Here is a 25,462-nt window from a genome sequence, read left to right as displayed (position 1 = left end):
CTTTCCATGCTTCAATTCCACCATCCTTCTCCACCTCCTCCTCTTCCTCTTCCCTCCCTTCTTCTCTTCCTTTTCGTCCTGAACCTGAGGTCTATCACCCCTTCCTTCTTCCTTCCTCCCTCCGCTCTCACGCTGTAGGCAGAGACGGAGGGAAAGCGGGAGGGACGGAGGAAGAGGAAGGAGGGGGAGGGAAAGACGGAAAGAGGAAAGGAAAGATGGAGGGGAGGGGCGTATAGTGACGGAATGGAAGATTAAGGGAAGGAGAGGGAAGGGGAGGAGGAGGATTTAAGATTGCAGAAGAGGGAAAGACGGTGGAGAAAGAGGAGGAGGAGGGGGGGAGTGGAAAAATAATGAAGGGAAGGGGAATGGAGGTTGAAGGGAGAAGAAAGACTGAGAAAAGAGGCGGAAAAAGGAGGAAGGAACCAGACGAAATAGAGAGAGAGAGAGAGAGAGAGAGAGAGAGAGAGAGAGAGAGAGAGAGAGAGAGAGAGAGAGAGAGAGAGAGAGAGAGAGAGAGAGAGAGAGAATAAAGAAGACAGAGAACAACGAAGAGAGAGAGAGTGACACAGAGAGGAGGTGATGGGACGGGAAGTGAGGGGGGGGGGGGAATAGGTAGAGATAATAGAGGGGAAGGGGGAAATAAAGAGGGAAGGAAGAAAGGAAGGAGGGAGGGAGGGAGGGAGAGAAAGAGGCGGAGGGAAGGGAGGCAAGAGGTCACCCGTACACATCTTTAGGGAAACAAAGAAGCATCGAGGAGGAGGAAGAGGAGGAGGAGGAGGAAGAGTGGTGAAGGAAGAGGAAGAGTGAGGCCGCACCGTTTCTTCCACTACCACCACCATCACCACCACCACCCCGTGATTGACCCGCGGGGGGTGATGAAGGGGGGGGGGGGGTCAGACATGAAGAGAGAATGGAGGTAGGAAGGAATGAAGACTAAGCACTGGAGGAAGGAAGAGGAGGAGGAAGTAAGGAGCGCCAGGTACCAGCAGAAGGAGTGTGTTGGCTTATTATGAGGTTACCTGTCTGGCGGGTCTATATTATAATGCTGAAATTTTCCACTTATGGGAGAGTTAGAGAGGAGGAGGAGGAGGAGGTGCTGGAGTCCGAGTAAGAGGAGGAGGAGGAGGAGGAAGAAGAAGAACAAGAAGAAGAACAAGAAGAAAAAAAGAAAAAAGAGAAGAAAAAAGAGAAAAAGAAAAAAGAAAATATAGAAGGAAAAAATAAGAAAAAGATAAAGAAAGGACAAGGAAGAAGAGGATTGTAGGAAAAAGTTAATAAAGACAGAAAACGAATAAAGAAAAAGGATGCGGATCATAATGAATACAAATAATGGGGAACTAAATTACGAAACGAAAAAGAGAAGCGGCAAAATAGTGAAAAAAAAGTAAAATAGAAAAAAAATAAAATGGAAAGCAAAAAACACATGAGGCAAACAGAAAGGAGGTTAAGACAGGTTGAGTAACTACATAACGCATGAGTATATGTTAAAGAAAGATGATAACCTGAAAAAACCGGTGAAAAGGGCAAAGAGCGCGTATATAAAAAAAGAAATTATAACTAAGAACGTGATAAAACAAACGAAAGTGGGTCAGGTTGTGAAAGAGATTTAGGAGTGCTGGTGAGTTATGGGGTCGTATTATAAAGCATTTCGTCGCCTAAGAACACATATTTGACAAGCCTTTCGTAGGAGTTTTGGGCATTTCCAGGAGTAGTTTTATGACCCTGGTGGTAGTTTGACCCTTCCTCTGTACCATGAACCTAAAGAAACACTCATTAGCCCAAGAACACATATTTGACAAGCCTTTCGTAGGAGTTTTGGGCATTTCCAGGAGTAGTTTTATGACCCTGGTGGTAGTTTGACCCTTCCTCTGTACCATGAACCTAAAGAAACACTCATTAGCCCAAGAACACATATTTGACAAGCCTTTCGTAGGAGTTTTGGGCATTTCCAGGAGTAGCTTTATGACCCTGGTGGTAGTCTGACCCTTCTTCTGTACCGTGAACCTAAGGAAACCCTCATTAGAACCCGATTGATCCCCTCTTTGACCTTTATAAATAGATGATGTGAGAACGGAAAGTATCTTATAATACCGACCCATATGATCTCGGCCCAAGACACCCACGCATTCATTCAGTCTGGCAACAGTGCAAACATGGTGGGTGTCTCTCCATTCTCTGTCATTTCCCTTTTTCTCTGCCTTGCCTTTATTCCTCTATCTCCCAGGTCTTATGTTCTCGTCATCTTTCTCGATTTTTATTTCTTGAGTTTTCATGTACTGGGTTTCATTTCCGGAAGCACATATAATAAAGTACTCTGTTATCCTCAATCTATAGTATGCCAGACCTCATCTAGATTATACGGGATAGTCTGGTCTCCTTATTATAGATTTGACTTTACATTTTTTTTTTTTTTACATCACAGCTCAAGGGCAATAAAGAGTACAAAAAAAAAAAAAAAAAAAAAAAAGCCCGCTACTCCCCGCTCCTATGTCAAAATCTGTTCGAAAGAATGACAAAGTAAGTTGCATATAATAATGAAACACTTCACTCGTAGCCTCAGATATTTTCGGCTCACAACAAATATTTCCAAAAGGCCACAAATAAAATGAGTCAGGTTCTCATGACTGTTTTTCACATTCACGATACATAAGTCTTGTCAAACTATCACTAGGCTCATAAAACTACACATTTCAACACCCACAACCTCTATGGAAGACTTACCAAATGTGGATGTGAGAGCCTCGTGAGGTTTGAGAATATGGTGACTGAATCTATTTAAATCTGGTGTTTAATAAAGAGGGGACGGAGAAAGGAGGAAGGAGATGAAAGAAAGGGAAAGAGAGAAAGGAGAAAAAGAGAGAGTATGTAATGTAATGAAAGGAAGATTAATTAAAGATGATCTAACTCATGCAAATACAGAAAGACGTAAAATATATATATAGGGTATCATAACGTAATCCCGCTTATGGCCCTCTGGTGAGAAAAACCGGCACTGCTCTCAAGACTACTACCTCTTGGGACTACTACTTCCTACTGAAACAAGTCCCCCCTCCCCCACCCTCTCCCCTTCTCCTCCTCCCCCGCGCTTCACCAGTCCGAAGCCTCAATTAAGGTTACGGTTTACAGGTAGCGTGCTGGTGATCTTTGGCCACTCGATGACAGGAGAGAACAGTCATCTGTCGCGGGGAGTCGAACCGAGGGCCGGCATCAACCACTTCCGTGAGACAGACTCGGGGTAACTATGTGGCGGATGTGGTGGTGGTGGTGGTGTTAGAAATGATGATAAAAGTGGTGAGGTCTGTCGTAGTAGTAGTAATAGTAGTAGTCGTAGTAGTAGTAGTAGTAGTAGTAGTAGTAGTAGTAGTAGCATAAGTGGGGGTGGTGGTATTGGTAGTAATAATAATAGGAATTGTAGCAGTAGCAGTAGTACAGTATAGTCCGTTTCATTCCGTCTGTCCACTAGCGAACGTAGATGTGGCACCTGCGTATTGTTAGTTCCTGATTGCGTGAAGATCAACTTTATATTTTCAGTGATATGTTTGAATGTTCGTGTATACAAAAAACCCGCAAGTCTTTTTATATGAACCGCAAACGTGCCGATTGCATCAATAATTATAATAATCTACCATATATATGGAGACGAAAGAACAGTTTGTATATCAAATAGTATAGTCTGATCATATTCGAACGATTCATAGCCTTTCAAATACCCATATTTCATTTCATTCAGGGAAGTGTCTATACATAAGGAAGTTTGATGTGTTGCATGCAGACAGCATGGGTAGCCTAATATTCTAAATAGCCTAGCATCGCATTCAACAGTTATTACTTACTATTTCATGTTATTTCATTATTTACATGCAGTAAATTATTACGGTATCCTTTACATGCGCTTGCAGAGCCAAATGTCTTTTAATATACCTGAAATGACCTATCAATCAATGAATTTGAAAAAAAACATAGATCGTTCGAGCATGATGTGCCAATGTTATTTGATACATCTTGTCTTTTCTTGTGCTTGTATGCTAGATTATCGATGCAAATGACAGGTGTTTATTGTAAACATAAATATTCAAATATATTATTGAAAAATAAGCTTGAATGTCTACCACAACAGTTGATTTTAACGTATTCACGAACTAGAAACGCGCAGGTGCCACATCCATCAAAATTCCCGCTTTGTTGGTGGCCAGACGGAATGAAACGGACTATAGTAGTAGTAGTAGTAGTAGTAGTAGTAGTAGAAAAACTGATAGTGGTGGCGGTGGTGGTGGTGACGGTGGTGGTGGGTGTGGCAATATCAGAGGTAGGAGTGGTGGTGTTGATGGTATTCTTAGTTACAAAGTCACCTTCAAAGATTAGTTACATAGCCACTATTATCCCCCCCCCCCTTCTCTCTCTCTCTCTCTCTCTCCAGCCCCATTAAATCTTTCCCGCTCCACCTTCTTTCCCTCCCCCCTCCCCCCTCCACCTCCTTTTCCTCCCCCCGCCATCCTCTTTCCCTCCCCCCTCCCCCCCTTTCCTGAACCCATTCCCTTCTTCCTCGATCTTTCATCCACCACCACCACCACTACCCCCCATCCCCATTTTTCTCTCTCTCTCTCTCTCTCTCTCTCTCTCTCTTTCCCTTCTCCTGCTGTCATTATCTCTCCATTGGCGCAGCAATCTTCTGTTATTTATGTTGCCCTTCGACCCCGTGTCCACTCTCTCTCTCTCTCTCTCTCTCTCTCTCTCTCTCTCTCTGATACACACACACACACTCCCAAACATCCACACACACACACACACACACACACACACACACACACACACACACACCCTATCTATCCCCTTACGATACACGCAACATGAACCATATGGAGTAACACACAACACACTGGGATTATTACTAGGGAGCAGATTGACCAGCTAGCCCCCGAGAGAGAGAGAGAGAGAGAGAGAGAGAGAGAGAGAGAGAGAGAGAGAGAGAGAGAGAGAGAGAGAGAGAGAGAGAGAGAGAGAGAGTCGATGCAACACTCCCCGATGAAACACAACAACACTTATATATTTCATGGGGAAGCTAGCTATTGACCACCTGGCGTTGTGTGTGTGTGTGTGTGTGTGTGTGTGTGTGTGTGTGTGTGTGTGTTTCCCCCTCCCAACGAAATACACCTGAGTCATGCGTTTTTCACCGGGTGTTGCAAAGGTGGAATGGGTCTGCTATTCCGCCTGCGCAGGTTATATGCTTTGCTTTTTCACGATGCGCGCTGGATATGAACAATTTTGAGTCGTTGCGGAGGTAACTAGTAACTGCGTCTGAAATGAAAGGGAGAAAGAAAAACTGAAAGCGAGAGAGAGCGAGGGGCGGAAAGAAAGAGGGGGTTGAGAGGGGGTTGAGAGAAAGGGTTGAGAGAGAGGGGAGAGAGAGAGAGAGAGAGAGAGAGAGAGAGAGAGAGAGAGAGAGAGAGAGAGAGAGAGAGAGAGAGAGAGAGAGAGAGAATAAAAAAAGACAGAATGAGAGAAGAAAGGAAGAAAGGAGGAGAGAAAGACACAGATAAATAAATAAAGAAACAAAGAAACAAATAAAGGGAGTGAAAGGAAGAAAAAAGAAAGATTGAAAGAAAAACAGAAAAACAAACATAAATAAAAAAAGAAATACAGAAACAAAAGAAAGAAGAAAAAGAAAGAAAAAAAAGAAACGGCTAAAAGACAGGTAAGAGGCAATCCTTCACAAACAGGTAACGAATATGATCAACAGGTAAGACGCAAAGAGAGATTAACTCGCACTAAACACCTCATATACTAATTAGCACGGAGGTAACAGGTAAGGAGGAGGACTAACGGGCAGCCACAGGTAAGAGGGCACAACCAGGTGACGGGGACGCACATTCAACACGCCCGTAAAACTAAACGCTTGCATTTAACTATTTACCTTGTTTCTTTGAGTGGTCGGGCCAGCGGAAACAGCGGTAGAGTGCGTGCTATTCCTATCCTCCTCCTCCTCCTCCTCCTCCTAACCTCTCGCTTCTTACGTGAATACAAACAAATGGAAAAAATCAACACCTGGGTACTTAAGGCGGTCCCTATACATTACGATGCTTGGTGGTAACACAAATATTTGCCTAAGACAGATCCATACCGTGTCTTTCTATTTCATTTATTATTATTGTTTGTTTGCGTGTTGATTAGTATCTACTATGTGTTTACTTCTCTAATATGTGTGATTTTATTTTATGTGGCAGCGCTGACATTTTCAACCACCGCCGAGTAGCTGCCCAGATCTTCAATCAACCCTAACTTCAGCGACTACATTCAAGTGAAGAACTGTGGGGCAGCGTGGCCAAAGCAAGTCATACGTGATAACGGCAGCCACTATAAACAAAATTCACCTGCCCCACTAACGGGCTGGCGTCGCCCATGAGACCCCTCAAGAAAGCCTGCCGGCGCTATAGGAAGACTTAAAAAAATACACTGAGTAATCTGTTGTCATCGAAATAAATGGCAGGCAGGTTGAAAGTACAATAGGAAAAAAACAACTCCCAGAGAGAGTTCCTCCATTCACTGAACTAACAAGCCATTTGACCATAACACACATACTGCACATTACGAAAAGGTTAAGGGATAATAGATATTAGCGAGTTACCCCACTTCCGATCTCTGTTGCCCTCGCCTGTTGGAAATGACCGCTGATTCCCTTCTTCCTCCTGCTCCGAAATGAAATCTGGCCTAGGGCTGTACACTGCAAGGAGAAAATAAGGAAGTGCAGACCATTTCCGCATTTTCTTTGTCCGCTTTACATGAAATAGCGGGGATTCGCCCATTTTTCTTCATTTGTTTTCTTCAGCACGCCACGACGGTGAGAATTTACGCGTTGCTCCTGGCCGTCTCTGCCTGACCTCTCTTTCCTGTGGCGCCTGTAAACACTCGCAAAAGGCCGGTCACAGCGGGCGCCTCCTAGCGGTCAAACCTCAAAGCTGACACGCGGCCGCTTCCGTGAACTTCCTGGCGCTGCTTTACGATGCAAGACCAGATGGAAAAAAAATAAAAAACTCATTAACTGATCGTAAAAATAGCAGCAGCTGTGCGTGTTCTGCGGCAACAACACTGATTTACATAGATAATACTGATAACGACTGCTTGAGAAAAATGACCAAAATAGACGAAAGAAATATAGGTATGAGTGTAAAAATTACGAAATAGGAAATCAGTCAAAAGCTATACATCTTCTGCGGCAACAACGGTGATTAATAATACTGACAACGAATACTTGAGCAAAATAAGCAAAACAGAAAATAAAAAACAAAAGTACGGGTGTGAAGATTGCGAAACTGAGAAAAAATCGAATATGGATATGAAAGATAACCGGAATTTGGGGTAGTTAGAATAAGACCTCGTTTCCGAAAAAAAAAAAAAAGATACAAATCCAGATCACGAAGACGAGATGCAACAGGTCCTTTCAGTGGGCAACATTTTAAGCCTTTTTGGAGTTAATATAAACCTGGACGGAGAGGACAAATTATAAAAGAACCCGACCGATGATTAGACTTTTTCTTTTCTGCTGTATAAAATGTAGCGAAAAGTGGAAACCGCGAGGGTGAAACATTCTATATACATTTTCCTTTCGAGATGAATAATGACCTGGAGCCAAAAGTCAGAATACAACAGGAATCTTAACAGCTTTTTTTTATATATATAGATCCATTATGCTTTTTTTCATTTTTTTTTCACTTTTTTTTTTTTGGCGCGGATCGTACACATGTTGAGGCAAGAGTTTCCCGTTCTTCCGGGGTGAGGAGGTTGCCTTCCTCTTACTCTTGGTGTTCCTCTTACTACTTCATTTTCCCTCCCAATTGCCTCCCGGAATGAAGCCCCGCTGATACTGACGAGGCATAACACGTAACGCATTCCGCCAGGCAACTATTTCGATTTTCATTTTTCTTGCTTTCCTCACAACCTTTTGCCAGTGTATATATATATTTTCTTTTTCATATTTCGCTTTTACGATCTATTTTTTTCCATTCTCTTTTTTTTCTCTCTTTATCTATAAATCCATATCTCTATCTTTCTGTCTATCTGTCTATCTGTCTATCTATCTGTCTATCTATCTGTCTATCTATCTATCTATCTATCTATCTATCGTAATGCACTGGAGGCACCAAGTGGATATCATTAAAAATCTTCATTGCAAAAACGATAAAATTAATGACGAAAATGATAATAATGATGATGATGAAAGCAATAATGATCACAAACAAACAATAATAAAAAATGATGACAAACAAATCATCTGAATTAGAACACCTGGTGATGATGATGGTGATGAATATGCTAATGATGACTATAGGGAAAACAATAATGATCACACACAAACAATAATGATGATGACAAACGAACTATTACTCATTTACAACAGAACAAAACGAGGCAAAAATACATGAAAAGAAACATATGAAGATAACTGATGTTCATTTTGTTGTTGTTGTTTTTTATCATCCATGTTCTTCTTGTTCCAGGTTGCTGTGATAAGCTCAGAGTGGTACATCTCTTTTTTTTTTCCTTGTTTTTGTTTTTCTTTTGTTTTCTCACTGTCCCTCCCTCCTTTCTCTCCTTCCCTCCCTCCCTCCCATTCTCAAGTCAACACCACCACCATTTTTCTTTCCTCCGTTCCCTCCTCTCTTTCCTCCTCCATTTTTCTCTCCTCTAGTGTCTTGTTTTTTATTCCAATTTCTTTGCTTATATTCGAACTCTCCTTCATTGTCTTTCTTTCCCTACTACTACTACTACTACTACTACTACTACTACTACTACTACTACTACTACTTCTATTGCACCTCTCCATTGCAGTCCTCTCTCTCTCTCTCTCTCTCTCTCTCTCTCTCTCTCTCTCTCTCTCTCTCTTCTACATCCTCTTCCTGTTTCGTCCACTTCCACCACCTTGTACCTCCTCCTCCTCCTCCTCCTCCTCCTCCTCCTCCTCCTCCTCCTCCTCCTCCTCCTCCTCCTCCAACTCCTCCTCCTCTTCCTAGGCCAACCTCTCTCTTACCGTTTCTCAGCTCTGGTAATTTTCCATAATCCCGGAAGAGCCAACAACAACAGCAACAACAACAACACACACACACACACACACACACACACACACACACACACACACACACTACAATAACAAAGCGAGATACTAACGTCTCTATACTTCCCTCTTTTCCTCCCCCCCCGCCCTCTTTCCTCCCTCTCCACTCCCCCTTTCTCCTCCTCTTCCTTTTTTCCTCCCCCTCCTTCCCCTTTTCTCCCCTACTATTTACCCTTTTCTCCCCCTATTCCTCCTTCCCTCCCCCTCCCTCCCCTTTTCTCACCATCCTCTTTCCCCTTTTCTCCCCCTCCTCTTCCCCCTTTTCCTCTCCCTTCTCTTCCCACATTCTACCCCTTCCGTTCCACCTTCTTCCCCTTCTCCCCCTCTTTCCTCCCCTTCCTCTTCCCCCTTTCTTCCCATCCTCTTCCCCTTTCTACCTCCTCCCTTTTCCCCCCCTACCTCTTTTCCCCTATCACTCCCTATCCTCCTTCCCCCTATCATCCCCTCCTCCTCCCCCATTTCCTCACACCGCTTTTTACCCCTTTCTTTCCATTCCTCTTCCCCCTTTCTCACCCTCCTCTTCCCCTTTTCTCTCCCTCCTCATATACCTCTTCCTTCTCCTCTTCCCCCTTTCCCCACCCACCTCTCCCCCCTCCTCCCCTTCGCCTCCCCTTTTCTCTTCCCCCCTAAATACGCCGCGCGCATCCATAAAGCGCGCATGTCATATCGCTCGAAACGGCCGTCCCGAGAAGGCACACAGGACGAAACAGATGACGAACGACGCTGGGAAAATGGCGAGAGAGAGAGAGAGAGAGAGAGAGAGAGAGAGAGAGAGAGAGAGAGAGAGAGAGAGAGAGAGAGAGAGAGAGAGAGAGAAGGTGGAGGAGAAGGAGGAGGAATGATTTGGAGGTGGGAGGGAAGGGGAGAGAAGGGTGGGGGAGGAAAAGGAGAGAGAGGGAAGGAGGAAATTTCTACCGAGGTGTAATTTCGTGTTATTTCTCTGGCTTTTTGAGATAAACCAGCGCTGACCCCCTGCTCCCTCCCCCCTCCTCTCCCCCTCCTCCTCCTCCTCCACCCCCCTCGTGCTTCTCTCCGCTACCTCCACCACCTCGTTAAGTCCACGGGTCGTTGAACAGACCCCACCACTACCACCACCACCACCACTGCCAGCCACCACCAGCCGCCGCCACCGCCGCCGCCGCCACACACCTATAATAACACTAACAGGTAGCAGCAGTATCTCCCGTGGGATGGATGGGTATTTACCTCTGTTTCCCACCACCTGCAGCCACCTGGCAGGATATTTACATTGGGGTGGGGGGGGGGGGTAGTAGTAGCAGTTGCAGCAGCAGTAGTTATCCGACGCCTTCAAACCCTCAAAACACTCAAAGTCAGACGCCTCGTGACAACTATGACACACGCCGGGCCCCTCTCCACTTCGATCCATCATGCCTCATAGCTTTGAATTTGAAATGCCATGGCACTATTTACGACGCAAGCCTGTATGGTAGTTTGCAGTCTCCATTATAGGCGCGATAGGTACCATACACGACTGTCTATGGACCACGCCGCAGTAAACATATGATGCAGTAGTTTAACACGTAGTAACGCACCAGAACCAAGCACACTGCCATACACATCTGAACTCATTATGAAACGTGGATATCCAGGAATACCACTAATTTACGAAATGAGCAAAATAAGCAATATTTACAAAAATATACTTACCTCATCAAGGGTCGTGGGCTGCGGGCGTCCGTGGGTGTGGGAGGCGCATGCTGAGAAGCCATTCTTTGCAGGTGGGCAGGTAGAACGAGTAGAGTTCATGCTGAAATAAATAAATAAAAATAACTAAGACCATCAAATAATTATATATTAATAAAGAGGATGAACATAATATACATAACACTTAGTTTCGTAACACATGTACACAATTTGTCTACACGAGCCGGTACTTGACCTTGTGTACCTGACTATGGTGCCCGTGTACCTGTGTGGTGCCTATGTACCTTCCTACTGCGCTGTATCTGTCGAGGGGTAATGTAAACGTGACACATACTCGTATTCTGCGTGGCGTTAAGAGTCTGATTATAAAAAGTCCTTACTGTGCTTGTTATTATCATTATTCATCAATATCATCAGTAGTAGTTGGAGTAGTAATACTTGTTGATGTTTTATCGTACCTTTTGTTGCTGTTGCTGTTTTTGTAATTCCTTAGTCATCCTCTCAAGGCTACATAACCACCACTATCACGAGACTTATCAGTATCAAGATCCACTTCAGGAGTATCAGAACACCCTTAACAGCACTACATTCCCGTTGTCAGAATCAGAACCCTTTTATCACCTTCACATGAGTCACCAGTATCACTACATCAACACCTGCATCCATCATCATCACCTCCGTCACCATGAAACTGCCCTTATCAATATCACCATCATCATTACTAGGGGGCTTCGTGGTGCAGTGGTTAGCACACTCGGCTCACAATCGAGAGAGCCCGGGTTCGATTACCGGGCGGAGTGGAAAAAATTGGGCGGCTTTTCCGATACCCTACGCCCCTGTCCACCCAGCAGTGAATGGGTACCAGGTATTAATCGTGGGTTGTGTCCCGTCTCCTGGGGTCTGTTCCCTTCTCCTATAATTCCTTCTCTCTCCGGCATATGACCACAGATGTTGCGCCGACTAAACAAAACTTTCCAACTTTTTCCATCATCATTAATCTTACTGATAACCATAAAAACAAAACTTCCATCATCACCATCATCATCATCGCCATCATCATCATCATCACCATCATCACCGCCACACCCACAAGTCCTCGAGGCACCAGAAGCAGCACATCCCGGTATACCTGTCTGGCTGTTTACCTGTCTTGGTTACCTGGGAAGGACGTGTATCACAGGTGAACCCGTTACCCCCACGAGAAAGAAGTTGTTGTTGTTGTTGTTGTTATTGTTGTTGTTGTTGCTGTGTGTGTGTGTCTGTCTATGATGATGAATGGTGTGTGTGTGTGTGTGTGTGTGTGTGTGTTGCGAGTGGGGGATAGATGGTATATTTTCCTCTTTATGGTATGTAAATTTATGTGTATGACGCGGTTAGTAAATATCTATCTATATCTATCAACCTCTTTGCCTATCTATCTATCTACCTGTCTATATGCCTATCTATCTTTCCACAACAACAAAACAACAATAACAAAAACAATAATAGCAACAAAAATAACAACAACAACAACAACAACAACAACAATAACAACAGCAACAAGAGCAAAGCAAAGGAAAAGAAAAAGAAAAAAAGAAAATAATCAGATGACCAGGAAACACAACAAAAAAGAGCAAAAAAAAAAAAGACAAGATAGACCGAGGAGACTAACAAAAAAAAAAAGCAGGACAAGGACACGAACAAGAACAAGGACGAGGAGAAGAAAGAAAGAAGGAAAGAAAGAAAAGGAGGAGACAAAAACTTTCACTCAAGATTATATAAAAAAAAAAACTGACAGCCTTCCATAGAACAGAACATCCGGGCATTTAACTCTACTACTCCTCCTCCTCCTCCTCCTCCTCCTCCTCCACCTCCTTCACCTCCTCCCCCTCCTGCTCACCTGCCCATAACGACCGGAACCAGGTAGTTTGGGTATTGTGGGTACCTTACTGGGCAGGCCGGAAGGTGAGGTCATCGGAGGGTCAGCGGGGTCACAGGTGAGTCAGGGAGGGCACAGGTAGAGGCGAGAGGACCGGAAGACATTGAGGGGGAGGAAGAGCTGAACAGGTAAGGAGGTGGTGCGGATCATGCATAGAAGGGATGAAACTGGAAGAGGAGGAGAAGGATGAGGATGAAGAGGACGAAGGCGAGAAAAGGACAAGAAGAAGGGTGGAGGACGAGGACGAGGAAGAGGGCGAGGACAAAACGCGGAGGAAGAAGAGGAGAAAGAGGACGAAAAAGAGAAAGACGACGAGGAGGAGGACGATGACGAATACGAAACAAGGAAGAAGAGCAGGAGAAGGAAAAGGAGAAGAAGGAGGAGAAGGAGAAGGAGCACGATAACGAGGAGAATTGGCATAGGAGAAAGGAAAACGAGGAGGAAGAAGAGCAGGAGCAGGAGGAGAAGGACGAGAAGGATAAGAATAACGATAATAAACAAGAGAAAAGGCAGACTAAATAAGGTAAAAGAAGAAACAAAGAAGCATAAGTGAGGAGGAAGAGGAAGATATGTGAAGGAAAAAAGGGAGAAGAGAGAAGAATGAAAGAAAACGGATGAAGAAGGCGACGTAAGAAAAAAAAAGGGGGGGGGGGAAGAATGTATGGTGAAAAGCAGAAGACGAGGAAGAGAAAGGGGAGAAAAAAAGGAAGGGAAAAAGAATATGGAGGAAGAGGAAGTAGAACGATGGGTAGGAAAAGGTAGAGGAAAAAGACGAAGAGGAAGAAGACTAGATGAAAAACATGAAGAGGAAGAGGAGGAGAAGAAGGAAGAGGACGATGAGAAGAAAAATGAGGCGGATAAAAGAGACGAATAAGGGGGGAAGAGAAGGAAGACGTGGACTAGATTGAAAATTGGATGAAAGAGAAGGATGAGAGCGATCAAGGAAATAACCCATAAAAAAGAAGAAAAGGGAAACTGTAAAAAAAAAGAAGAAAACAATAAAGTAAAGGAAAATAAGATGACATGAGCGGAAGAGAGAGAGAGAGAGAGAGAGAGAGAGAGAGAGAGAGAGAGAGAGAGAGAGAGAGAGAGAGAGTTCAAGAGTTGTCCAGAGAGAGAGAGAGAGAGAGATGAGAGAGGAGGAGGAGGAGGAGGAGGAGGAGGAGGAGGGATTGTGAGGAGGGGTTCAAGTTGTCCACTGACTGAAAGTTCAGACGGAAGAACGGAGGGAGGATGATGATGGGGAGGAGGAGGAGGAGGAGGAGGAGGAGGAGGAGGAAGGAGATTGTGGACGTGAGAGAAGTGGAGAGGAGAGTGGGAGGAGAGAGAGGAGGAAGGGAGGGAAGAAGAGAGGAGAGGGAAAGAGAGAGAGAGAGGGAGGGAGAAAAGGAGAGAGGGAAAAGGGTGTGTGTGTGTGTGTGTGTGTGTGTGTGTGTGTGTGTGTGTGTGTGTGTGTGTGTGTGTGTGTGTGTGTGTGTGTGTGTGTGTGTGTGTGTGTGTGTGTGTGTGTGTGTGTGTGTGTGTGTGTGTGTGTGTGTGTGTGTGTGTGTGTGTGTGTGTGTGTGTGTGTGGAAAATGAAATAGAGAGAGAAAAGATAACGAACATAGATAAGGAAGTGTTGGGGGGGAGAGAGAGAGAGAGAGAGAGAGAGAGAGAGAGAGAGAGAGAGAGAGAGAGAGAGAGAGAGAGAGAGAGAGAGAACGATTTGGGATGAAGGCAAGAAAGGGACAAAGACAAGAGAAATAATGAAAATAAGCAAGATTATGAGTGGAAGAGAGAGAGAGAGAGAGAGAGAGAGAGAGAGAGAGAGAGAGAGAGAGAGAGAGAGAGAGAGAGAGAGAGAGAGAGAGAGAGAGAGAGAGAGAGAGAAAAGAATAAATGTCACGAATGCATACAGAAGCTGATAAGAACATAAGTGACAAAACTGATTAAGGTGAAGATAAGGAAAAAATATAAAGATAGAGTAAAAAGGAAAAAAAAAGAAAATAGAGAAGATAAAATTACAATAGATGTGGAAAAGAATATGAAGGTGTGATGTGTGTCTGCGTGTGAGTGTTGCCAGATAAAAAGATAAACCCTTCCCCCACAGACCAAGAGAGAAGTTGACCCCCGAAAAATAAAAATAAAATAAAAGAATCTAATATCGCTTCAGACATCTTGATACTCCCTTTATTTAATAGCTCCAGGCATATGAAGATAGATTATGTAAAAAGACAACTAGAGAAATACTGGATAATAGAAAAAGAAGTGAAACGAGAGCAAAATAAAGGAGGAGTAAAAATATAATGACTGCAGAGGAAATTAGAAACAGGTCGAAAATATAGAAAAATAAGAGAAATAAATAAGGAGTAAGAAACAAGAGAATAACAAGGGAGCAGAATAAGAAGAAGCAAGAAATAAGAGGAAGTGGTGTGAGGAGAATAAAGATAATTGAAGTGGTAAGTGGAATAAGCTTACGTGAAAAAAAATAATAACAGGTGATATATAAGAGAGAGAGAGAGAGAGAGAGAGAGAGAGAGAGAGAGAGAGAGAGAGAGAGAGAGAGAGAGAGAGAGAGAGAGAGAGAGAGAGAGAGACGCCCTAACCATATACGGAAGAAACAAACACAATCGCCCACCAACATCCCTCACAAATAAAACCACGAAAATTATCTACCAAACTTATAAACCACAATCAGAAATTTTAAGGAGCAGCAGCCATCTTGGAGAGAGAGAGAGAGAGAGAGAGAGAGAGAGAGAGAGAGAGAGAGAGAGAGAGAGGAGGATGAGGACAGGAAGGAATATGCCCCAGGACAATCTTCCTCCTCCTCCTCCTCCTCCTCCTCCATCTCTGACTTTGGCGACTAGAACCCCTCTGGCGATACAGGTGGAAGGAAAGAGGAGGATGAGAGGAAGAGAGAGGAAGGAGGAGGAGGAGTACAAAGGAGTACAAAGGAAAAGCAAACAGCAACAGACCTCTTGGTCCTAACTAGGCTGTTTGTTGTTGCTACCATCTACTCTAATCTACGAGTCAGAGACACAGGACAGCAAAGGCGAAGGCTCCTCCCCTCCCACCAGTCCCTCCAGCCGAGGCTGGCATGAAAAGGAAGAATACCATGTAGAATAGAAAAAAACTACAATGGAATTTTACATGGACAGAAGGAAGATCATACACGACAACTAAGCTAACACTACTTTCTGTTAGACCGGAGCAAAATAGCGGATGTTCGGGTTAGCTTCTAAATATTTGTCTAGTCGTTTTTTTAACGTGCAAATAGTTTCGCTTTCGACGACGTTTTGAGGCAAACCATTCCATACATTGATGACACGGTTGAAGAAGTGTTTTGATTCATTTGAGTTGAAACGCTTCCTCGGTATTTGTATCCATTGTTTCTTGTTACACTTGACTGAGAGACTAAAATAATCATGAACATTAACGTTATCGAATCCCTTGAAAATTTTAAACACTTCTATAAGGTCACCTCTTAGCCTGCGCTTTGATAGGCTGAATAAGTTCAGTTCTTTAAGTCTGTCTTCGTAAATTTTGTTTCGTAGTCTAGGGATCATTTTAGTAGCTCGACGCTGCACCCTCTCGAGTTTATCCATATCTTTTCTGTAATAGGGAGACCAAAACTGAACGCAATACTCAAGATGTGGGCGAACTAACGAATTGTACAGAGTCAATATTACTTTTTCTGATTTGTGTTCAAATGTACGACCAATAAATCCGATCAGTTTGTTGGCAGTTTTTACTACTTCTGTGCAATGTTGACTCTGTTTAAGATCGTTCGAAATTATTACTCCAAGATAAAAAAATTTGCTGGCTTCAGAAAGTCGCACTCCGTTAATTTGATATCGTTGTTGATTCCGATATGCATAACATTGCACTTTTCAATATTGAAATTCATTTGCCATGTTCGTGCCCTACTACTTAAACGTTCGAGATCAGCTTAGAAGTGTTCTTTATCCATTGTCGTAGTGACTCTGAGGAGGAGGAGGAGGAGGAGGAGGAGGATAAAGAATTGTATTACGAACCGAATGAGTAAGAAGGGAGAGAAGGAAATTTAAACGAAGGAAGGAAGGAAAACTGAGAGAGAGAGAGAGAGAGAGAGAGAGAGAGAGAGAGAGAGAGAGAGAGAGAGAGAGAGAGAGAGAGAGAGAGAGAGAGAGAGAGAGAGAGAGAGAGAGAGAGAGAGAGAGAGAGAGAGAGAGAGAGAGAGAATGAACCAGACAGCATTGCATATGCATTGAATCAAAGGAGGAAAACAAAAAAAATAAAGAACATAACAAAAACAAAAACCGAAAAAAAACAAGAGGAAGAAGACAATACAAGTGCATTACACACTCGTAAAAAGAAGGAGAGAGAGAGAGAGAGAGAGAGAGAGAGAGAGAGAGAGAGGAACTAACACAGAGGAAGACGGAGGAAAAAAAGGAGAACAGAGGAGAGGAAGGAAGAGGAGGAAGAGTGCCCTGTGTGATCCTGCTTCCCTTCTCCCTTCCTCTCCTCCTCCTCCTCCTCCTCCTCCTCCCACGCTCCTGCCCGCGGCGATGCTGGAGGGAGCGGCAGTGATTATGGGAGGAACCACGTGGAGGAGGAGGAGGAGGAGGAGGCGTGAGATACCTAGAAAGAGGAAAAAGAGAAGCGACTCGAACCAAATCCAGAGAAGAGAGAGAGAGAGAGAGAGAGAGAGAGAGAGAGAGAGAGAGAGAGAGAGAGAGTATATATATAGTGACCAAAAAACAGACACAGACAGACAGATCGAGGACGGACAAAAAGATACATTAACATATTAAGAAAGAAAGAAGGAAAGAAAGGGAGAAAGAAACAGATAAAGAACGATAGATAAATACAGACAGACAGCCATAGGGATCAAATATGCATACGAACCCTGAGACAGACAGAGAGAGAGACAGAGACAATTAAACAGACAGACAAGGCAGACAAAATAAAAAAACAATAACACAAAACCAAAAATAAAACAAAAACAAACCCCCCCAAAAAATAAAACAAAAACAAAACTGAAATAGTATAAAAAAACGAACCAAAAAAAAAAAAACAGGAGAAGCAAGAGAGAATGAAAGCAATAAAGAGACGAAAGAAAGGAAGGAGGAAGGAAGGAGGAGGAAGAGCGGCAGCAGCAGGAGGAGGTGAAGGAGGAAGAAGACAGTCGAGGAGGAGGAGGAGGGGGAGGAGGAGAAGGAGGAGGGGCGTGGCTTGAGGTAAACTCGTGCCCTCTTGCCGGATGTGGTAAAGAGAAGGAGACCTGGAAGACGGGAGGAGGTGCGGTGCTGGAATGTTACCTCTCTCTCTCTCTCTCTCTCTCTCTCTCTCTCTCTCTCTCTCTCTCTCTCTCTCTCTCTCTCTCCTTTCCATTTTCCTCGTTCTCCTCCTCTTCCTCCTCCTCCTCATCCACTTCCTTTCTTTAATTTTACGTGCTTGTTTTCCGTAGTTTATTTCCAGTTTTATCTCCGTTTTCTTTCTCTCTTTCTCTTCTTTTCGCTGAGTTTCCCCTTTTCCTGTTTCCGTCTATCTTTTTTTTTTCTCTCTCTCTCTTTCCTTGCTTCCTATTTATTCTGTTTTACTCTTTCTTTTCTTTGCTTGTTTTTTACCTAATCTTATTTTTTTTCTATATTCATTTACTTGGCTCTTTTTTTATCTATACGCTCATCTCTCCCTCTCTCTCCTTATCATAATCATCCTTGTCCTCCTCCATTCCTTCCTCATTTCCTCCCTCTTAAAAATTTTACCTCTTCCTCTCATTCCTTCTTCGCATTATCTACATTTTGCTATTCACCATCATTATCACTTCTCACTTTCCCCCACTATTATCCGCTCGTATAACATTGCTCTTCTGTCGTTATTGCACTTCCCCTTTTCCTTATCTTATCTTCATCTCCTACTCCTCTTCCTCATCTCATTCCTCGTTTTTAATCCCACTTTCGTTATCGTTTCTTCCTCTCTCCCTTCATCTTTATCTCATGGCTTCTTTCTGTCTTTCTATTATTTTGCCGTTTCTGTTTTCTCCTCTCCCTTGTCTTCCCTTCACCTTCTCTTCCTCCCCTTCCTCCTCTCATTCTTTGTTTTAATCCACCTTCGTTATCGCCTCTCCCTCTCTCTCCCTCAATCATTATCTGACTGTTTGTTTTCCTCTTTCTATTCCTTTATCGTTCCTCCAATTCCTCTTTTCCTTATCTTTCTTTCATCTTCTCTTCCTCCCCTTTCTCCTCTCATTACTAGTTTTAATTCACCTTCGTTATCATCTCCTCCTCCTTCTGTCTCTTCATTATTATCTTTCAATTCTCTTTCCGTTCTTGCATTTTCCCTTTTTCCTTGACTTCATTTTATCTTCCTCCTCTTTCTTTTCCTTGTCTTCCCCTCATCTTCCCTGACTCCTCTTTATCTCCTTCCTAGGTTTAACTAATCGTCGTTATTTCACATTTCTATTATCTTTCTATTCCTGCATTATTCCTTTTTTCCTTGTCTTCTCCTCTTTCTCCTCTCATTCCGAGTTTTAATCCACCTTTGTTATCGCCTCTCCCTCTCTTCCTCCACCATGATCTTACTCTTTGTTTCCCTCTTTCTGTTCTCTTTCCGTTCTCTCATTTCCCCTTTTCCTTGTCTTCATCATCTCTTCCTTTTCTTTCTCCTCTAATTCCTCATTTTAATCCATCTTCGTTATCGTTTCTAAATCTTGTTTCGTTTTATATTCTCCTCCCGTTCTTGCACTTCCCCTTTCCCTTGTTTCGCCTTAATCTCTTTCTCCTCTTTCTCCTCTCATTTCTAGTTTTTATCCATCAACGTTATTCCTATTTTCCCTTCATCATCATCTCAAGGTTTGTTTCCCTTTATCTATTCTGTTATCGTTCCTGCATTTCCCCTTCTCCTCGTCATCTCATCTTTTTCCTATCATTCCTTGTTTTAATCCACCGTCGTTATCACCTCTCCCTCTCTCCCTCCATCATGATCTCACGGTGTGCTTCTCTCTTTTTCTGGCCGCTTTCACTCACGTTACGCCACCCCGCACGAAATATTATCATCAGTGGGGGGTGTTTCACAAGGTAACGCGCCGCAGGTAGGGAACTAATCAACCGGAGGCAGGTAAACAGGTGTGTGTGTGTGTGTGTGTGTGTGTGTGTGTGTGTGTGTGTGTGTGTGTGTGTGTGTGTGTGTGTGTGTGTGTGTGTGTGTGTGTGTGTGTGTGTGTGTGCAAAATAAAGAGTTATATAGCAGTTATGATAGGAAGTAGCAGTAGTAGTAGTAGTAGTAGTAGTAGTAGTAGTAGTAGTAGTAGTAAACAAGTGCATATCATATCGTGAGTATGTCTCTGTATGGAAATAACGGTAGTTGTGTGTGTGTGTGTGTGTGTGTGTGTGTGTGTGTGTGCGAGAGTATTTTCGTGCGTGCATGCGTGTGCGATATTTAGCATCTATGCACTACCATAGAGTAGTGAATAACGTGTGTGTGTGTGTGTGTGTGTGTGTGTGTGTGTGTGTGTGTGTGTGTGTGTGCGAGCATGCGCGCGCGTACACGGCATCTGTGAGGGCACCACTTCCTCTCCCGCTGGACACACACACACACACACACACACACACACACACATGGAAGTTCACCACGACAGTATTACCAACATCCCTTCTTCCCTGTCCCACCACACAACAAAAAATCAAAAAATCATAAAAACACAACTCTCATCCATTCAATAAATAAAAAAGAAACTCCACAAAAAATCAAGCATGCATTACTGCCAAGAGAAAATGTCACCCTTGCCACGACGATGCCACCCCGCCCACCTTGGCTACACTGCCTCCTACACGACGATGATAAAATAGCAGAGTGACGCCTCCAGTGGGAACGAGAGAAAACGGAGGGAGGGTTCGTTGAGGGTCACTGCCTACTATTTTGTGGAGGAGGAGGAGGAAGAGAAGTGGAAGAGGGTGGGAGGGAGGGAGGTTCTGCTGTGACCGACCGTCTTCTCTCTCTCTCGACAGCTGACGGGGTTTTGTAAGTGGGGGAGTTTGGGAAGGGAAAGAAGATGAAGCGAATGAAGAAGGAAATGGAAAGGGGGATGATAAGTGGTATGGGGGAGGGGAAGATAATTGGGAGTGGGAATAGGAAGATGAAGGGGATTGGGAAGGGGAGATGAAGGGGATTGGGAAGGGGAAGATGAAGGGGATTGGGAAGGGGAAGATGAAGGGGATTGGGAAGGGGAAGATGGAAGGGATTGGGAAGGGGAAGATGAAGGGGATTGGGAAGGGGAAGATGAAGGGGATTGGGAAGGGAAGATGAAGGATTGGGAAGGGAAGATGGAAGTGATTGGGAAGGAGAAGATGAAGGGGATTGGGAAGTGGAAGATGAGGGGGATTGGGAAGGGCAAGATGAAGGGGATTGGGAAGGGGAAGATGGAAGAGATTGGGAAGGAGAAGATGAAGGGGATTGGGAAGGGGAAGATGAAGGGGATTTGGAAGGGGAAGATGAAGGGGATTGGGAAGGGGAAGATGAAGGGGATTGGGAAGGGGAAGATGAAGGATTTGGAAGGAAGATGAAGGGATTGGGATGGGGAAGTTGAAGGGGATTGGGAAGGGGAAGATGAAGGGGATTGGGAAGGGAAAGATGAAGGGGATTGGGAAGGGGAAGATGAAGGGGATTGGGAAGGGGAAGATGAAGGGGATTGGGAAGGGGAAGATGAAGGGGATTGGGAAGGGGAAGATGAAGGGGATTGGGAAGGGGAAGATGAAGGGGATTGGGAAGGGGAAGATGAAGGGGATTGGGAAGGGGAAGATGAAGGGGATTGGGAAGGGGAAGATGAAGGGGATTGGGAAGGGGAAGATGAAGGGGATTGGGAAGGGCAAGATGAAGGGGATTGGGAAGGGGAAGATGAAGGGGATTTGGAAGGGGAAGATGAAGGGGATTGGGAAGGGGAAGATGAAAGAGATTGGGAAGGGGAAGATGAAGGGGATTGGGAAGGGGAAGATGAAGGGGATTTGGAAGGGGAAGATGAAGGGGATTGGGAAGGGGAAGATGAAGGATTGGGAAGGGAAGATGAAGGGGATTGGGAAGGGGAAGATGAAGGGGATTGGGAAGGGGAAGATGAAGGGGATTGGGAAGGGGAAGATGAAGGATTTGGAAGGGAAGATGAAGGGGATTGGGAAGGGGAAGATGAAAGAGATTGGGAAGTGGAAGATGAAGGGGATTGGGAAGGGGAAGATGAAAGAGATTGGGAAGGGGAAGATGAAGGGGATTTGGAAGGGGAAGATGAAGGGGATTGGGAAGGGGAAGATGAAAGAGATTGGGAAGGGGAAGATGAAGGGGATTTGGAAGGGGAAGATGAAGGGGATTGGGAAGGGGAAGATGAAGGGGATTTGGAAGGGGAAGATGAAGGGGATTGGGAAGGGGAAGATGAAGGGGATTGGGAAGGGGAAGATGAAAGAGATTGGGAAGGGGAAGATGAAGGGGATTGGGAAAGGGAAATATGAAGGGAATGGGAAGGGGAAGATGAAGGAGATTGGGAAGGGGAAGATGAAGGATATTGGGAAGGGAAATATGAAGGGAATGGGAAGGAGAAGATGAAGGAGATTTGGTAGAGGAAGATGAAGGGGATTGGGAAATGGAATATGAAGGGAATGGGAAGGGGAAGATGAAGGGCATTGGGAAGGGGAAGATGAAGGGGATTGGGAAATGGAATATGAAGGGAATGGGAAGGGGAAGATGAAGGGCATTGGGAAGGGGAAGATGAAGGGGATTGGGAAGGGGAAGATGAAGGGGATTGGGAAGGGGAAGATGAAGGGGATTGGGAAGTGGAAAGTGATGGGGAGGGGATGAGGAAGGGGAAGACAGATGGAAGGGAGCTCAGAAGGAAGAACACACGAGAATATGCAGTGTTTATTGTGAGGAGGAGGAGGAGGAGGAGGAGGAGCTACAGGTAATTTAGTGGGGGAGGAGGAGAGCGGCCTTTATGTTTCTTGGTTGAAAACAGCTTCCTGACAACCGCTCCTTTGGGCTGCTCTAACACGCTCTCATACAACACAGGGGGGAGGGGAGGCTGGGAATGCAATGGAATATAACTCCTATACAGCTTTCACGTCTACTCTCCTTCCTTCCTTCTTTCCTTCCTTCCTCCCTTCCTCCCTTCTTTCCTTCCTTCCTTCCTTACCTCACCTCTGCATCAATGCCTTTTTTTTTTTCCTTCAGTCACTTCTACCTGACAATGTTTCCCTTCATTTTCCATCATTTTATTAGAACATTATCCAACCAAAGGTACTACTCTAGTTTACTATGTATCCTACTTAGTGACCCTTCAATATACAATAAAACTGAAACCTCACTCGGCTCTGCACCAAGTAAATATTATGTGTTATAAAATACAGCATGTATACTTTTTTTGTCACTTAGTTGCTCGTGGCTTGTACTTGTGCATCAAATAACTGGTATTCGCCTCTGCACAGTGAATAACACTAGGCAACGTAAGTTACATGGTATGTTACTCTCAAACTTTTTTTCTTAACTACATGCGAATCTGAGATTTTTTTTACAACAGAAGAAACTTGTACAACGAAATTAACTGAGAATCAGTGACTTCTCTTGTTTTAGTGTTACTCCTTAATCTGTTATTTTCTCATAACTATATATAAATTTGAGGCTGGCACAACTGAAATAACTTGTACTAAGAAATTAATTGAGAGTCAGTAACCACTCTTTTTTTTTAATAACGTCGTGATGATTTTTGTAAAGTTTTCCTCCCCTAAGTAGATCGATGGTTAATCAATCATGTGCATATTTTCGAATTTTGTATAGTACTTACATGGTGCCGAGCTCAATCACTTCTTTAATACAGGACATTTTCTCCGTAAAAGCTTCAAAGTTGTATATATAAATGGAAGATGGAGCTAAAAAAAAAAAAAAAAAAAAATCTGTATCTCCACACTTCAAAATCACTCAAATACATTACCCAAGGCTGTGAAGGAAATGCGCCTGCTTTCCTTTCCCGTCCGTTTGAGCCATCACACAATCGTAACAGCTTGAGGGAAATGAATAAGGAAGGTATCTTCTACTTTCTTGATAATCTGCCTGGTGATACATTAGAACGGTCAACGCAAATAATCTAAATGCAACCCCCCACACCCCACCCCTTATATATTTTTTTCTTTTTTACGCCCAGCTACCCACCGATTCGGCCAAACAAACAAACAAACGGAGAAGACGGACGAAGAGGAAGGAGGAAGAAGGAAGAAGAGGAACGAAGAACAGAGAGCCAGTGCTGCATAAATCAAGGTGTTCCGTGGAGGCTTGGGCTGTGTGACGAGCAAGCCGGGCCCAGCTGACCCTGCCAAGACCAAGACCCAAAAAATGGCATCAACTAACAAAAGGCAAGACAGCTGGACAAAAATTAACGTCTGTCACTGACCCGAATCTACAGGAGGTCAATACATGCATGTAAATACAGAAGTACTAAAGCTAGGTAGTTGGCGTGACCTGGGTGGAGTTGTCCTTTATCGTAAGAAAGAGAATGAGCGGCCCAATGTGAGCTCTGTGACCCTCAAAGAACGGTAATGGTCAGAAGTTCAACGGGGCTACATGGCAAATATTCCCTTCATTACAGTATCCATTGAAGCTTAGCCATAAATAATATACTGTAGTGTACCATACAAGATGCTTCCATTGAAAACGTTGGCATTGAAGGATTAACTACGGTATTTCTAGGTCACGCAGTTGTATTTCTACTAAAATCAGATTTTATTGTATGTAAACAATGTAAAAAAAAAAAAAAAAAAACAATGAAGCCCATTTGTATATAATAAACCTGAAATATTTATTATTTTATCTATTTAATAATGACATCTACTCTCCGCTTGTGCGTTCGCCAGTAACATGCATCAAGTCAGTGCCATTGTCTCCCTCTGGTGACGTAGCCTCTGTATACTATACAAAAGAGGCGGGCACACATGTGGGCCCCCCAAAGACACGCCAGTCCTCGTCGACAGACCCAGAGTATATACTCTGTATATACTCTGGACAGACCGACTTGGTCGGCTAGATTTCGATCGCCGATAGAGTCGGTCTGTCAGCACCCTGCTACGGACCGCCTTTGGCAAAGGCCCGTGCTCCTTCGTGCAGAGAGGGAGAGAGGGAGCAGTCTTTTTCCTCTTCGGACAAGGGCCCGTTCCCCTAGTGATACTAGGGGATAAATCTTTAAAAAAAAAAATGTGGTCCCAAAAACAATCCTCTTAAGGCTCCCACAAGACTACAACCGCCACTATATACATAGGCTCTTCATTCACTAAATTCCTACCAGCTCCAAACAACCTTAATTCAGCATGAAAAACTGCTGGGGGGAGGGGGAGGGTTGATTTACATACATAAACACGGTCGAGAATACAAGTTATCTGAGGGAGACCCACTGCCCATATATCTTACAAATTCCTCGAAACCCTCGGGAGCCCCACTCTTCTCGGTGCCCTGCCCCAAGACCTCCCCCATGCCCCAGGGTCCTCGCGAAACCACGCCCCTGAGTCTCTGGTGGACGTAAGGGTTTTATTTAGTTGTCGTAGCTTTCCACTACGATAGAAGTCGTATTTTTAAAGTGATACGTTACTTAGAAACATTATCATTAATCATTAGGATAAATTAGGAATATAGAGTTCATTTGGGAGCTCTTATAACATTGCTGTTCAACAAAGCACTTGCCCATCACACACACACACACACACACACACACACACACACACACACACACACACATTTTCACCTGGGTTCAAATGAGGCCTCTCATCACGTCCTGAATTGAGAGCCTGATTAA

At 44.0% G+C, this 25,462-nt stretch overlaps 1 long non-coding RNA gene across 1 annotated transcript in view; it reads right to left on the bottom strand.

Moving 5' to 3' along the window:
* LOC127006705 (uncharacterized) overlaps positions 1–25,462 on the bottom strand; it is a 180,744-nt gene that overhangs the window by 143,075 nt on the left and 12,207 nt on the right. The window contains exon 2 of the long non-coding RNA XR_007759706.1: positions 10,775–10,874. This is a non-coding gene — a long non-coding RNA (uncharacterized LOC127006705). The remainder of the gene's footprint in view (positions 1–10,774; positions 10,875–25,462) is intronic.

The sequence above is a fragment of the Eriocheir sinensis genome, chromosome 33 (genome assembly GCF_024679095.1).
Source record: "Eriocheir sinensis breed Jianghai 21 chromosome 33, ASM2467909v1, whole genome shotgun sequence".
Lineage (NCBI taxonomy): Eukaryota > Metazoa > Arthropoda > Malacostraca > Decapoda > Varunidae > Eriocheir > Eriocheir sinensis.
Note: the sequence above shows the minus strand (reverse complement) of the source record. Positions and strands in the feature narration are given on the sequence as shown.